The 11956-nt window shown below is 39.4% G+C and overlaps 1 protein-coding gene across 2 annotated transcripts in view; it reads left to right on the top strand.

The window, feature by feature from the left end:
* hip1r (huntingtin interacting protein 1 related) overlaps positions 1 to 11956 on the top strand; it is a 29932-nt gene that overhangs the window by 8153 nt on the left and 9823 nt on the right. The window lies entirely within an intron of this gene.

Raw genomic sequence — 11956 nt, 5'->3', positions numbered from 1 at the left:
CGATAATTATGTGAAATTAAATTAATTATATCCCGACTTCCGAAGATTTGCCTTTACCCTTTGGTTAGTTTCTCATATTGAGGTCATCAAACCAAAGTTCAGATCTACCATGACTGACCGACACCTGCTGGTTTGCAACCAGCTTCTGACTTAGAAACCAGTAAGCTGCTCCCAGTGTTTGATCTCACTGAGGAAGAAACTGCGTTAGGTTTTCTGTCACTTTATTATTTCTGCTATAACTGATGCATATTCTCATACAAAATAAGTCAATAGAGTTTAATTTGCAATTTTTTGTCTTTGTGTCATGAGGTAGATCTCAAGCAGCTGGTGAGAGAAAAAGTAGATCTTGCTCTCAAAAAGTTTGGGCAGATCAGTTGTATCTCAGTATTTTCTTGACTGAGACGTTGGTGTTTAATCTGCGTGTCGCTGTGTTTGTAGCGGAGCTGCAGCAGCAGGTGAGTCAGAGCAGCAGGCAGAGAGAGGAGATCATCCGTCTGAAGCAGGAGCTGCAGCTGCTCCACACGGATCTGGCCCTGACTGGTACGTCACATGATCAGCTTCTTTCTCTGTAAACCCTCAGGCTGAGGCAGATTAATATTTCTCATCTGAGAGATTTCAATTCATCAATATATTACCTGAAAATGGTCTCAGAGTTTGTTTTTTGGATGGAGTGGGTACGATCCTAAGTACTTGTATGTGTTACCTTCCTCATGTAGCTGGATTCTTACAGCCATTTCACATTGTATTAAAAATCTTTGTTTTATTTTCAAACATTTTGAAAACCATGTATTATTTTTCTTCCAATTCAGAATTCTGCACTACTCTTTGTTGGGCAATCGCATGAAATCCACAAAAAATATGTTGCGGTTTGCAGTTGTAATGTTGAAAAAGTTCAGCATGCTCTAGTTTAGTCTTTTTAGAGCTAAAATAAAACTCCTCTCTCTTGTTCTGTCGCTTCAGTTCTCAGCAGGTCTGTCTTATCGGTGTGTGATTTCCATCTCTAGCAGGCGTGTCAGGAACCTCCGATTGTCAGATAAAGTCCAACCTGCTGATCTTTGCTGTTAACAGGAGAGGGCGAGAGCTGGAAGGACGAGCTGCTGGAGCTGTCTCGCTCCAAGCAGGAGCGCATCATGTCGGAGCTGCTCTGCCTGCAGCAGGTACAACAGAGCAGCTGCTGCTAAACGTTACTGAAGCGCTCTCGTGTCTTTTCCTTGTTCCTCCTGCTCCGTCTGGAGGTGATTTTCCTGTTGGTCTGCATGCCTCGCTGTGTTTCTGCAGCGCTCTCACTCTCACAACGTGGTTCCGGTTCACATAAAGGCTGCGACTGCAGGCATGACGTTAAATGTACAAACACAGATAAAATCCTGTCTTGTCCTCTACATCAGGGGTGTTTAACTCATTTCATTTTGGGCCAAATCAAGATCATGAATGTTCTTAAAGGGCCAGTTGTGCCAGAATCCATTTCTAAAACCCTTTAACCATCTGTTAAAAATATAAACAAATTCTTAAAATTAAATTATATTAAACATCTTTATATTATATATTAAACAATCACAAACTCCCTCCAGGAGTTTGTGATTGTTTTGGGGATTTTTCTCAAATTCCTGATTCTTGATTTGGAAATTTTTGTTTGCAAATTCTTGATTCGAGTCATTTTCAGGTCTGAATATGTAGGAAAAAATAGAGTATGGACAAGAGTTGTAGTTCTTAACTTTATTCTGAATCCCTTTGAAAACAATCCATCTACCTGTTTGTCTGCCAGATGCAAATTTTATACTTTAAGAAACACCTAACATTTAATTTAACATATTTATATGAATGTTCCATCAGTGTCTAAGCATACATTGAAAACTCAAATTTGAGCCTGGAGAAGTGTAGAAGTTTAACTCTGACTGGAGAAATGTGTTGCACTTTTCACCGTGAACGCCACAACAAGCAGCAGCAGCAGCAATGGTATTTCTGCTGGTGTGTGTTTTCCAGGTGTGTGAGAACCAGAGGAGTGACCTGCAGCTGCTGCGGCTGAACCAAGAAAGCACGCAGAGAGCTCAGAGGGAAACACACCATCAGCGATTACCTAGCAGGTGACAAGAAAATTAGTTTTCTTACCTCATACCCCCAGGACCAACAAAAAATCTGAAATTAGAAATTTTTTGAGAGAATGTTTTGATCTGCTAGGAAATGACAACAATCATTGCTGAATGTATCTCAAAGTCAGAGACATCAGAGTGGATGTGGTGGAGCGTTGAGTCCTGCAGGTGTGACCGGCCTTAACGAGCTGAACGTCTTTGTGTCCCAGGCAGGACGAATCGGCCTGTAACTATGCCGACATTCAGTCCCTGAAGAACCTGAGACCTGATCTTGAAGCCTCACCAGTAGCTGGTGTTCACGACTCCGACACCAAACCTGAAGGCTTTCCAGCAAACATGACGGATGTAAGATATTTTATAAAAACTGTTTTAAAGGGACAGCATGGTGTAAAATTTATTTATTTATTTATTTTTTCAGTTTTGCATTATCTCATGTTATTCCCTCATCAAAAACACACCCGGAATGTTGCTTTGATTCTTTCATGCCTGTTTGATAAATCCCTTAATCTCCCATGGCAACCATTCAGGTGGTAAAAACGCCTGGGTGGACATAGCTCCACCTTTAAGACGCAGGGGTCATTAACTTTTTTAAAACTAGAGAACCGTTTTTGCTTTCAAAACGCTGGTCTTGAATTGCAAACTTACATAACCTTTGTTTAAAAAAAAAAATTGGTAACACTTTATTTGAAGGGGGTTGAATAAGACTGACATGACACTGTCATAAACATGACATAACACCTGTCATGAACATGAATAAGTCTTCATGACTGTTTATGACTGTTGTCATAAAGCGTCATTCGGTAAATTATGACACTTTTAATACAAAGTTGACATTATTCAAGATGTCNTTTTGCATTATCTCATGTTATTCCCTCATCAAAAACACACCTGGAATGTTGCTTTAATTATTTCATGCCTGTTTGATAAATCCCTTAATCTCCCATGGCAACCATTCAGGTGGTAAAAACGCCTGGGTGGACCTAGCTCCACCTTTAAGACGCAGGGGTCATTAACTTTTTTAAAACTAGAGAACCGTTTTTGCTTTCAGTCTGGCTGCATAAAACGCTGGTCTAGAATTGCAAACTTACATAATCTTTTGTTAAAAAAAAAAAAAAAATCTACTATAGGAAAATTATAGTAATTTTAAATGAGCCACAGCTTTATCTATTTTTTTCTTTTCTTTTTTTTAATAGAGAAGAACAAAACTTTTACAAAAATCAAACATACATTTTCATCTATGGGATGCTTATTTGTGGAAAACTATGTAAAGAAAAAAGCTGTTAATTTCCAATGCAACGACGAGGAAAACGATTATTACTGATACTTCTGTCAGGAATATTTGTCATTTCAGTATCGGCAGGTCAGGCTTTTTAAAGATTGGTAATCAGCGATCTGCAAGAAAACTGCAGTCGGTGTACCCCTAGTCAAAAGGATAGTGAAAAATATACGGAAATATATAATATTGGTAAATAACAGTAAATGGCCAAAGCGGTGATATTTATATCAGATCATCATATCGATACTTTCTTATGGGAAACTATCATTGCAACCAAACCATCCTCACTGAGAGACATGGTGGTGGCAGTATCATGCTTTTCTTCAACAGGGACTGAGAAGCTGGTGAAAGATCAAAATGTTCAGGGGATTTAAACTGAACATATAACATACAAAGCACTTCTCTGGAGCTTTATGCGTTCTAACGACCGAGTCTCCTGTCCGCGCCTCATCAGGTTGCTGATCAGCTGTCGGCATGTTCTCTACAGCAGCCGCTGGGCATCTCCAGGTTGCTTCCAGGAGCTCCTGAAAGCAGCAGCAGCTTGAGATGTCACGCCTCCACAGGTTGTAATTCCAACTGTGAGACCGCTCAGCCACACACAGCCCACCACCACCTGAACACCACGATACCCAAGGTACAGAGAGGGCGTGGCAACCTGGATGGCGTAAAAGCTCCTCTAAGTCTGGGTGTGTAAAGATGAAGCCGCTTTGTTTTCCCCTCCAGGCGAGTGACGCTTCACCCAAAGCCTGCCTGAAGCACAATGTCAGCCAGCGAGATGGCCGGGTTTGACCAAAGACTGGGTTTCCTCTATAAATCATGAACTTTCAACCTCTGCAATCAGAGCAGCGAATAAAACAGTGTTATTGTTTCTGATAAAGAACAGACTCTGTTTTTACCTCAGGAAAAAATAAATTAAATGGCCTCAATGTTTTTTATCTTATATTTTGAGTATTTTGTACATTTTTATAATCTATTGTTAATCTGATTTACCCAGCATTTCTTTTAACCATGAGTCGTTTTTACATAATGTGTTGTGTGAAGTGGAGATGAACTGAAACCAGTCCTGCAGGGCTGATGAGTCTTTCCAGTTCCACTGCCTTCACATGGTGACTCACAGGAAATATCTAAAGCTCTCTCTTGCTTTTACGTCTTGTTACCTGGATGATCTCACACTGCTTTTTTATATATATATATATACGTGTATATATATATAAAGATTTATCTTTTACATTTCATGTTCCCTGTTGTTATTTAACTTATCTACTTTTAACGTGTGGTTGTTTGTGCTCTGAAGACATTTTTTCTCCACTTTTAAGGTTTTATTTTGAAATCTTCCCATGTCATTTGGAACAAGTAAAAATCAAGTCCAACAGGAATGATCTGGTGACCTGACGTACCTTCAGTTGTTTTCTGTCTGCGAGGATCTCTGGACGTAGAAGTGTAGTCGCCTTGGGTTTATTCATCTGACAAAATGAGTAAAACGAAGAACAAAAATGACGACAAAACGGAGAAGGCCCTGGCTGCTGAGAAACAACAGTTTGGCAAACAGCAGGTGAGAATTAAAATTGCTTCTCAAAAGAGGAATTTTCTCTTTGTTTAATTTTATTTTCCCAAAATATGGTTTGACTTCAGCTTGGTGCCACAATATTCTTTGGTTGAAAAGTAATGTTCAATCAGAATGTATGTCCTACAGCTAAACTTTAATATAACTTCAAACATGAAATGTCTCACTTTGATTCATTATAAGCTGGTTCAGGTTTTTTTTAATTGGGTTCTATTGAGTGGTTATAAGTGGTTATTAACATTTTAGCTTTAATATGTTACATATCTTACATTTTATAAAAATAGACTTGTTTTTCCTGCAGGCCAAAGCTAACGGCTAGTCAGAATAAAAGCAAACTTATGCCATGCTAAAAAGTACAGCTTTTAAAATGTCTTAGTTGTTCATATCAGTACTTTTTAAATAAACCATCAAGTGTTAGATTGTAATTTAAATGGAAATGTGATTATTTCGATTAGATGACGAAGTTGGTCCAGTGTGTCCATCATTGACCTTCACATTGAAAACTGAGTGAATGAAGCTATACTGACTAAATCTTAATATAAAATAACATATTTTATTGTTTTTTGTTCTTTTACATACATTTCCCTCACAGTCATTCCAGTCAGTTAAACATAACATAGCTGGGGTTTTTTCAATTGGTGTTTCACATTGGAAGGTTATTGTTTCCAGTCATGGACTAAAACAGCCTTCTATTTAAATAACCACAACTTTAATAAAAAATAAATGACAAAAACAAATGTGATGGTGCTTTAAAGGTTTCTAAAATAGCATTTTCATGGACCACTGTGAAATATAACAACTTAGTTTTCCTAATGTCCACTTTTATCTTAGCCCCCTTTGATTAGCCGTTAGCTTCATCTCTGTGACAAAGAACTAGCTGTCATCCAGAACTGATGCACCAATAGTCTTCAGCATGTAAAAATAATTCAGAATATTTTTCAAAGGTTACACTGAGTAAAGAACAGAAGATAACTGAGATCTTTTGTAATATTGTTCTGATCAGTTTAACTTTTCAGGCTTTAAGTGCTTCTCTGTTTTCATTTCTTTCAGCTCCAGAGCCTCAGCAAAATTGCCAACACAGCTGAAGTTCCACCTAAAGAGAAATATGTTCGCAGTATCCTTTAAAACTATACTTAAAAAAATAATAATATGCTGACTTTTAATCTAGTAAATGGGACATTTCTTTAATAAGGAAAGCTGTAAACAGTTTAGCACTGTACTTCTAGCATGCTAACATAAAGCTAGCAGCTTTTTGGTGTAAAATGATGGCTTCGTGCTGGAAAGCAGAAATTTGAGTTTTGCTTTCTGGATTCTAGGATTTTCTGCGGTCAAAGTTTAAACTTTCTTTTTATGTCTGGCAAGGTGTTAAAACCTTCAGTTTGTTAGGAGGAAAAAATATTTTTTTTTGTTACAGCACAGTGCTTAAACAGTTTTTATTAGATGCTTACATAATGTCATTGTGAATATGAATATCAGTCATTTTAAACATGTTCAATTGGAGTAATAGCTTTAATTTCTAATATCAGAGCTGAATGTGCAAATTTGAGTATATTGTGCATTTAAAACTCATAAATACAAACTCCTTGTAAATTATATTTCTAAAACAGTTCAGTTTTTAAAAACACCTCTCTGTTTTGCAATATCAGACATTCTAAGCTTCACTGCTGCTGAGACGGTACAAAGTGATGACAAAAAAATGTCACTTTGTGGGGTTACTTAAAGGGAAATCACCTAAATTATTACGACTTATAACCTTGAAAGCCTGTAAAAGGTTTGCAGATCTATGTGGCTTTGTTTACGTAGATCTAAAAGTAATAGATATGCTCTGATATGAATATCATAGGCATCTTGTGCATTGGGAGTTTCCCTAACATCTGTACAGATATAATTCTGGGAACTCACAAAGAGGGCGGAGCCACCACCTTCTGGTCATACGTCCCCAACCTGCCTCTGTCCAGCCAATCCCTGGTCAGCTGGAAGGTCTGCTACCTGCTGCACAAAGTGCTCAGAGAGGGACACAGAAATGTGAGTTAATCTCTACATTTGCTCAGCGTAACTTCCTGTTTACATTCATTACATTTAACCTCGTTTGTCTTTTTTTTCCCCGACCTGCAGGTCATTACAGATTCTCACAGACACAGCCGCAGCATAAGAGACATGGGAGTCCTGTGGGTGAGTCAGTGGATATAAGATACAAGCTTATAGTCTGATGCATTTAATCTGCACGTTTAATCACACAGAAAATTCAAAAGACCCTTTGAAATGCAGCGCAGTCAGCAAGTTTAACAAAATCCCAACATGCGCTTAATGAAAAGTTAATCAGTGGATTGTTTTTAAGAAAAACTACCAGGTTCAAATAAGCTGCTAAACTTGTAACCCACTGTCTGTGTTTTCCCAGGGAAACCTGCACGATCGATATGGTCACATTGTTGCCTTGTCTGCTAAATTTCTCCACCTCAAAATGGAGTTTCATGCAAAGGTGATATATCTTCATTCTGTCAATGATCTGCTATTCACAGTGAGAGTGTTTGTCTGTGCTTATCATCTGTTTATGCTTGAAAAGAGAAGACAGCAGTGTGAAAGGACAAAACCTAAACATAAAGTACTCTTAAGATAAAATCAAATATTTTATTATTAATTCCAGAGGGAAATTAAATTAAATGTGTCTGGAGTTTTGCGTTTTACACAATTCAGCAGAAGAATAAACACCTTACACTTAGCACAATGTCTTTATCGGATCCTGACGGTAAACTGAGCCGAAAATAATATTTTATCCTGGAGCTGATGATCCTTAGATTGCTACACCGTCTCCAAATGTAATGTTTATGACATGTCATGTCAGTATAGATCATATATTACTCCACAATGTGAATGATCTTATTCTGCTAGATTAAAAGTCCAGAGAAAGCCCCTTTCCTGGCTCCTCCGCCACTCGGCTCCTTCAGACTAGCTGCAGCAGCTGGTGGAACTGGGAGTCTGCTGAGCTTATTGTACAAGCTCCGTCTCAGTGAAATGCTTCTAAGAACGTTGTTAAAGGCTTAATGGGGGAATGTTGTGATGACTTCCTGAAGGCCGAGTGTCGGAAAGAATAAGAGTTTCTTAAAAAAACAGAATTTCAAGGCGTCAAATTACAAAATCAAATTTCTTTTAAGTCATATTTGACAAATATACATCATTTTTATAGCAACATAGTTACTTGATTCTGGTATAAAAGTATACTATGTGCCTGGAATATGAACCGTCCCTTTAACAAATTAAAAACGGATTAAGAAGCATGCCGTGTGACATGTGACGTTGTTCAACAGCACAAGGTGATTCCAGGTAACCTGGAGGCCTCTGACGACACCCTGGAGAGAGAAGCAGGAACCGACATGACCAAAGTGTAAGTTTCCTTCTTCCTGTCCTCTGCTGTGGGGTCAGCTTGTGTCACAACTATTTTATTGTTTTTGGAGGATATTTTTTTCCTCAGTCTTTATTGTTTTTTTTATTATTTAATTTATTTGCCATTATTGCAACAAAGTTTTGCTCAATATGTGCAACTGAATGACAATAGAGCCTGCCTAATATTTTGTTATGTGTTCTTCTTTTATTTCTATTAAAGCACTTTGAATTCCTGCCATCATCATGTCTTTATGTATTTATGGCGTTGTAGGCTGGATATGACTCAGGAGCTGCTGGATTACTTGGATGCTGGACTGAAGATGGCCGAGACGGGTGAGATTTCCACATTCAGTCCGTTCATATGAGAAAATGTGGCACGTATTGGTTAGATAAAGCGAAGGATCTATCATGTGTCCATAAGAACCTAAAACACAGGTTCACTTTATGTCACTGAAACTGACATGTTGTGTTTAAAGTTCTCCGTCAGATGGACGCCAACGGGGCCAAATCCACGACCCCGGCCGGTCAGTGCAGGCTGACGCCCCTCATCCCGCTCATCCTGGACTGCAGCTACCTCTACCACTTCTCTGTCCGGCTGCTGTTCAAGCTGCACAGCCGTGAGTGGTCCGCCTTTCGTTGTTACCTTGGCGACCTCTGCAGAATCACGTTCAGCTCTAACCGTATCCAAAAATATTCCCAGGCATCTCTGCGGATGTGCTCCTCGGACACAGAGAGAGATTCCGTGACCTTTTCACGAGGTCGGTCAGGACGGCTACATCTGTTCATTAATCATTATGTAATGAAACAGGCAGGACTGTTTTTTGTATTTACTTGTTTTCTTGTTTGATTTTGCAGCCTCACCCAGTTCTTCAACAGAGCCAGAGAAATTGAGTTCTTTAAGAGCATCATCCAGATCCCAGACCTCCCAGATGTAAGTGGAGATGAACAGCGTTGCACCGATTGAAGTTTTCTGGACGACCACTGATATTTAAAAAAACCTGACATCCTAGTTCCAATTTTGGCCTGTACCAACTATTTTTGTCTGAAAAGTTGCTAAGTCGGTACCAATGGGGTGACTGTTGCTAGACGAGCAATAGTGACCTGGTGGTCTTACCTTTGCATATGTAGATAAGACTGGTTTCACAGGTGAGTCTTGTTCGATAGCCAACATCCAAAACTAAGGAAATCAGGGCTGATTCATCGGTGCACCCCTCCTTAAAACTGTTTCATTTATCAGGTTTTCGGTCAGTAACCTGTTGATCCCCTCTCCACAGGGTCCTCCAAACTTCCTGCGAGCCGCTGCCCTGGCTGAGTACAAAAAGCCGGTGGTGCTGATGCCTGGCGAGGATCGTCCAGAGGAGGACGAAGTGGAAACGCAGCCAGAGCTCAGAGAAACGCCTCAGACGTCACAGGTTTGACGCTTCTGTGCGAGTTGAAAGAACACGTTTTCCCGTAACCCGCGCTAAAATGTGTCTCTTTTTCCAGCAGTACTATTTGGTCAGCCAGATGGGAGGACCGGAGGCGTCTCTGGACTACAGAGACACCGACAGCAACGGCTACAAGAGAGAGCTGGAGGCGCTGAAACCGGAGATAGAGCTTATCAAGAGTGAGGTGAGATGAGGCCCATCATGCACTGGGAGTCCAGAACCCAGAGTCAAAATCAAGCTTTTTTTTTCAAGCCAATTTATGACTTTTCAAAGTCTGAATGTCCCTTGTGTTTTTCTAGAAAATATCTAAGATTAATTTCAAAACTTCTATGTTTATTTCCTCAAACTTGCTCCTCCTCTTCTTGTAAAACAAAAAGAAACGTGTGGCGGTAGCATGACGTGTGTGAATACTTTGCACCATACATGCATTTCTGGTGCTTAATAGGATTTTTTTTCCCCGTTTTCTTCAGGCTCAGAAATCTATGATAGAGTTAAAGTCTCAGGTGAACCGTCTGGAGGCGGAGCTTCAGGAGCAGCGCTCCCACAGACAGGTCGCCCTGGTCGAAAACGAACACCTGCGGATGGAAGTGGAGGCTCTGCGCAGCGCTAACGTGGCCAACGTTGGAGCTCAGATCGGATACAAAGAGGCGGACAGTGAGTGGACGGATTTTTCTTTTAGTGTTGAGACTGTAAACGGAATCAGTCGGACGTCAGTAAAATTCTTCTTTTTCTTTTTATCTGTGAACAGGCAGAGCTCAGGCTGCTGAGGTTCGCTTCACGCAGCTCAAAGAGAGACACGCAGAGCTGGTTACGAGCCACGCCGACCTAATGAAGAAGGTCGAACTGAAGGCGTCGTTTGGTTTTACTCTCACAGCTGTTGGTGTTTCGGTTCTGACCCAGGATCTCTTTATGTCCTGCTGCAGAACGCAGAAACAGTTAAGATGCTGTCGAGTACAAAGGTCGTGCAGGACGACTTGCTGAGAGCAAAGCAGCAGCTGGAGAGCGAAGTGGAGAACCTGAGACTGGAGAAAAGAAACGTGGTGAGAACGTCTCTGACTGCTGCTGCTGAGATTATTGATCACAAAAAAACTGTTGATTTGGACTGAAGACTTAATTCTCTAACAGACGAGTCATCAGCAGCAGGAAGTCGACCGCCTGAATAAAGAGCTGCTGGAGCAGAGAGCGGAGATGGCCGTGCTCCGCAGCACTCTGGAGAGTAAAGAGCAGGTAACACCGAAACGTTTCCTTTTTTCACGAAACCTTCCTGCATCTCTGACGGCGTGCCAGAGCCGGAGTAGATTAAAAAACCATAAAACGGAGTAAATTTCTGCCAAAAATCTTAAAAATTTTGAGCTGAATCTCAGAAGTTTTCTTGGAAAAAAATGTGGAAATTCTCTGAGCTGCAAAAGTCTAACGTGAGAAAAAACAGCTGAGAAATTTTAAGATTAATCTTAGACATTTTCTGGAAATACGTAGAGATTCTCAAAGCTCAAAAAGTCGAAAATTAGTGAGAAAAATCTCAAACATATTGAGTTCAGTCTGAGAAGAAACTTTTGAGCTCGAAAAGTCAGAAGATTTCAATGTTTGAAACTCAGAAAATGTTCAAAATTTGAAAATTTCCAACTTAGGAACTCAGAAAATTTCCATTTTTTTTTTCCAGAAAAGTTTTTTGGGGAGGAAATTTACTGTTTTTTTTTTGTTGTTGTTTTTTTCTGTCTATAATGGTCTTAAAATGCCGTCGTATTTATCACACTCAAACCAAAGTTTTTTTGGGAAAATGATTCTTCAAAAATAATTGAAACATTATATTTTAATGCATAAAGTTTTGCCTTTTTGACATTTTTTTTTTTATTTCTTAATCACAGAAACTTCATCAAAATGTAGCAACTAGTGATGAAAGATTTATCGGCACTAACATCAGTATCAGATGATATCAGTCATTTTTTAACAGATCTGATGATATTAACAACAGATATTTATTTTAGTTTTGGTGCATTTATATATATTTTACAATTATTCACTAAATAATAAAGCATTTTCTGTTTCTCTCTCGTGACAATAATGCAGAATAAAGGACAGAGATGTAGAGATGCATCTCCTTGCATCTCTACATCTTTCGTCAAAAGCAACAAATTTGTAAAATGTGTGAATCTGTTTCCTGTTTAATCGTTTAGATCTGGGAGTTTTGGAAGAAATCAAACACTTAAGGAGTGATTTTCTT

Source organism: Poecilia formosa, unplaced genomic scaffold (assembly GCF_000485575.1).
Source record: "Poecilia formosa unplaced genomic scaffold, Poecilia_formosa-5.1.2 Scaffold269, whole genome shotgun sequence".
In the NCBI taxonomy this organism is placed as follows: Eukaryota; Metazoa; Chordata; class Actinopteri; order Cyprinodontiformes; family Poeciliidae; genus Poecilia; species Poecilia formosa.
This window is presented reverse-complemented; position numbering and strand designations above follow the sequence as displayed.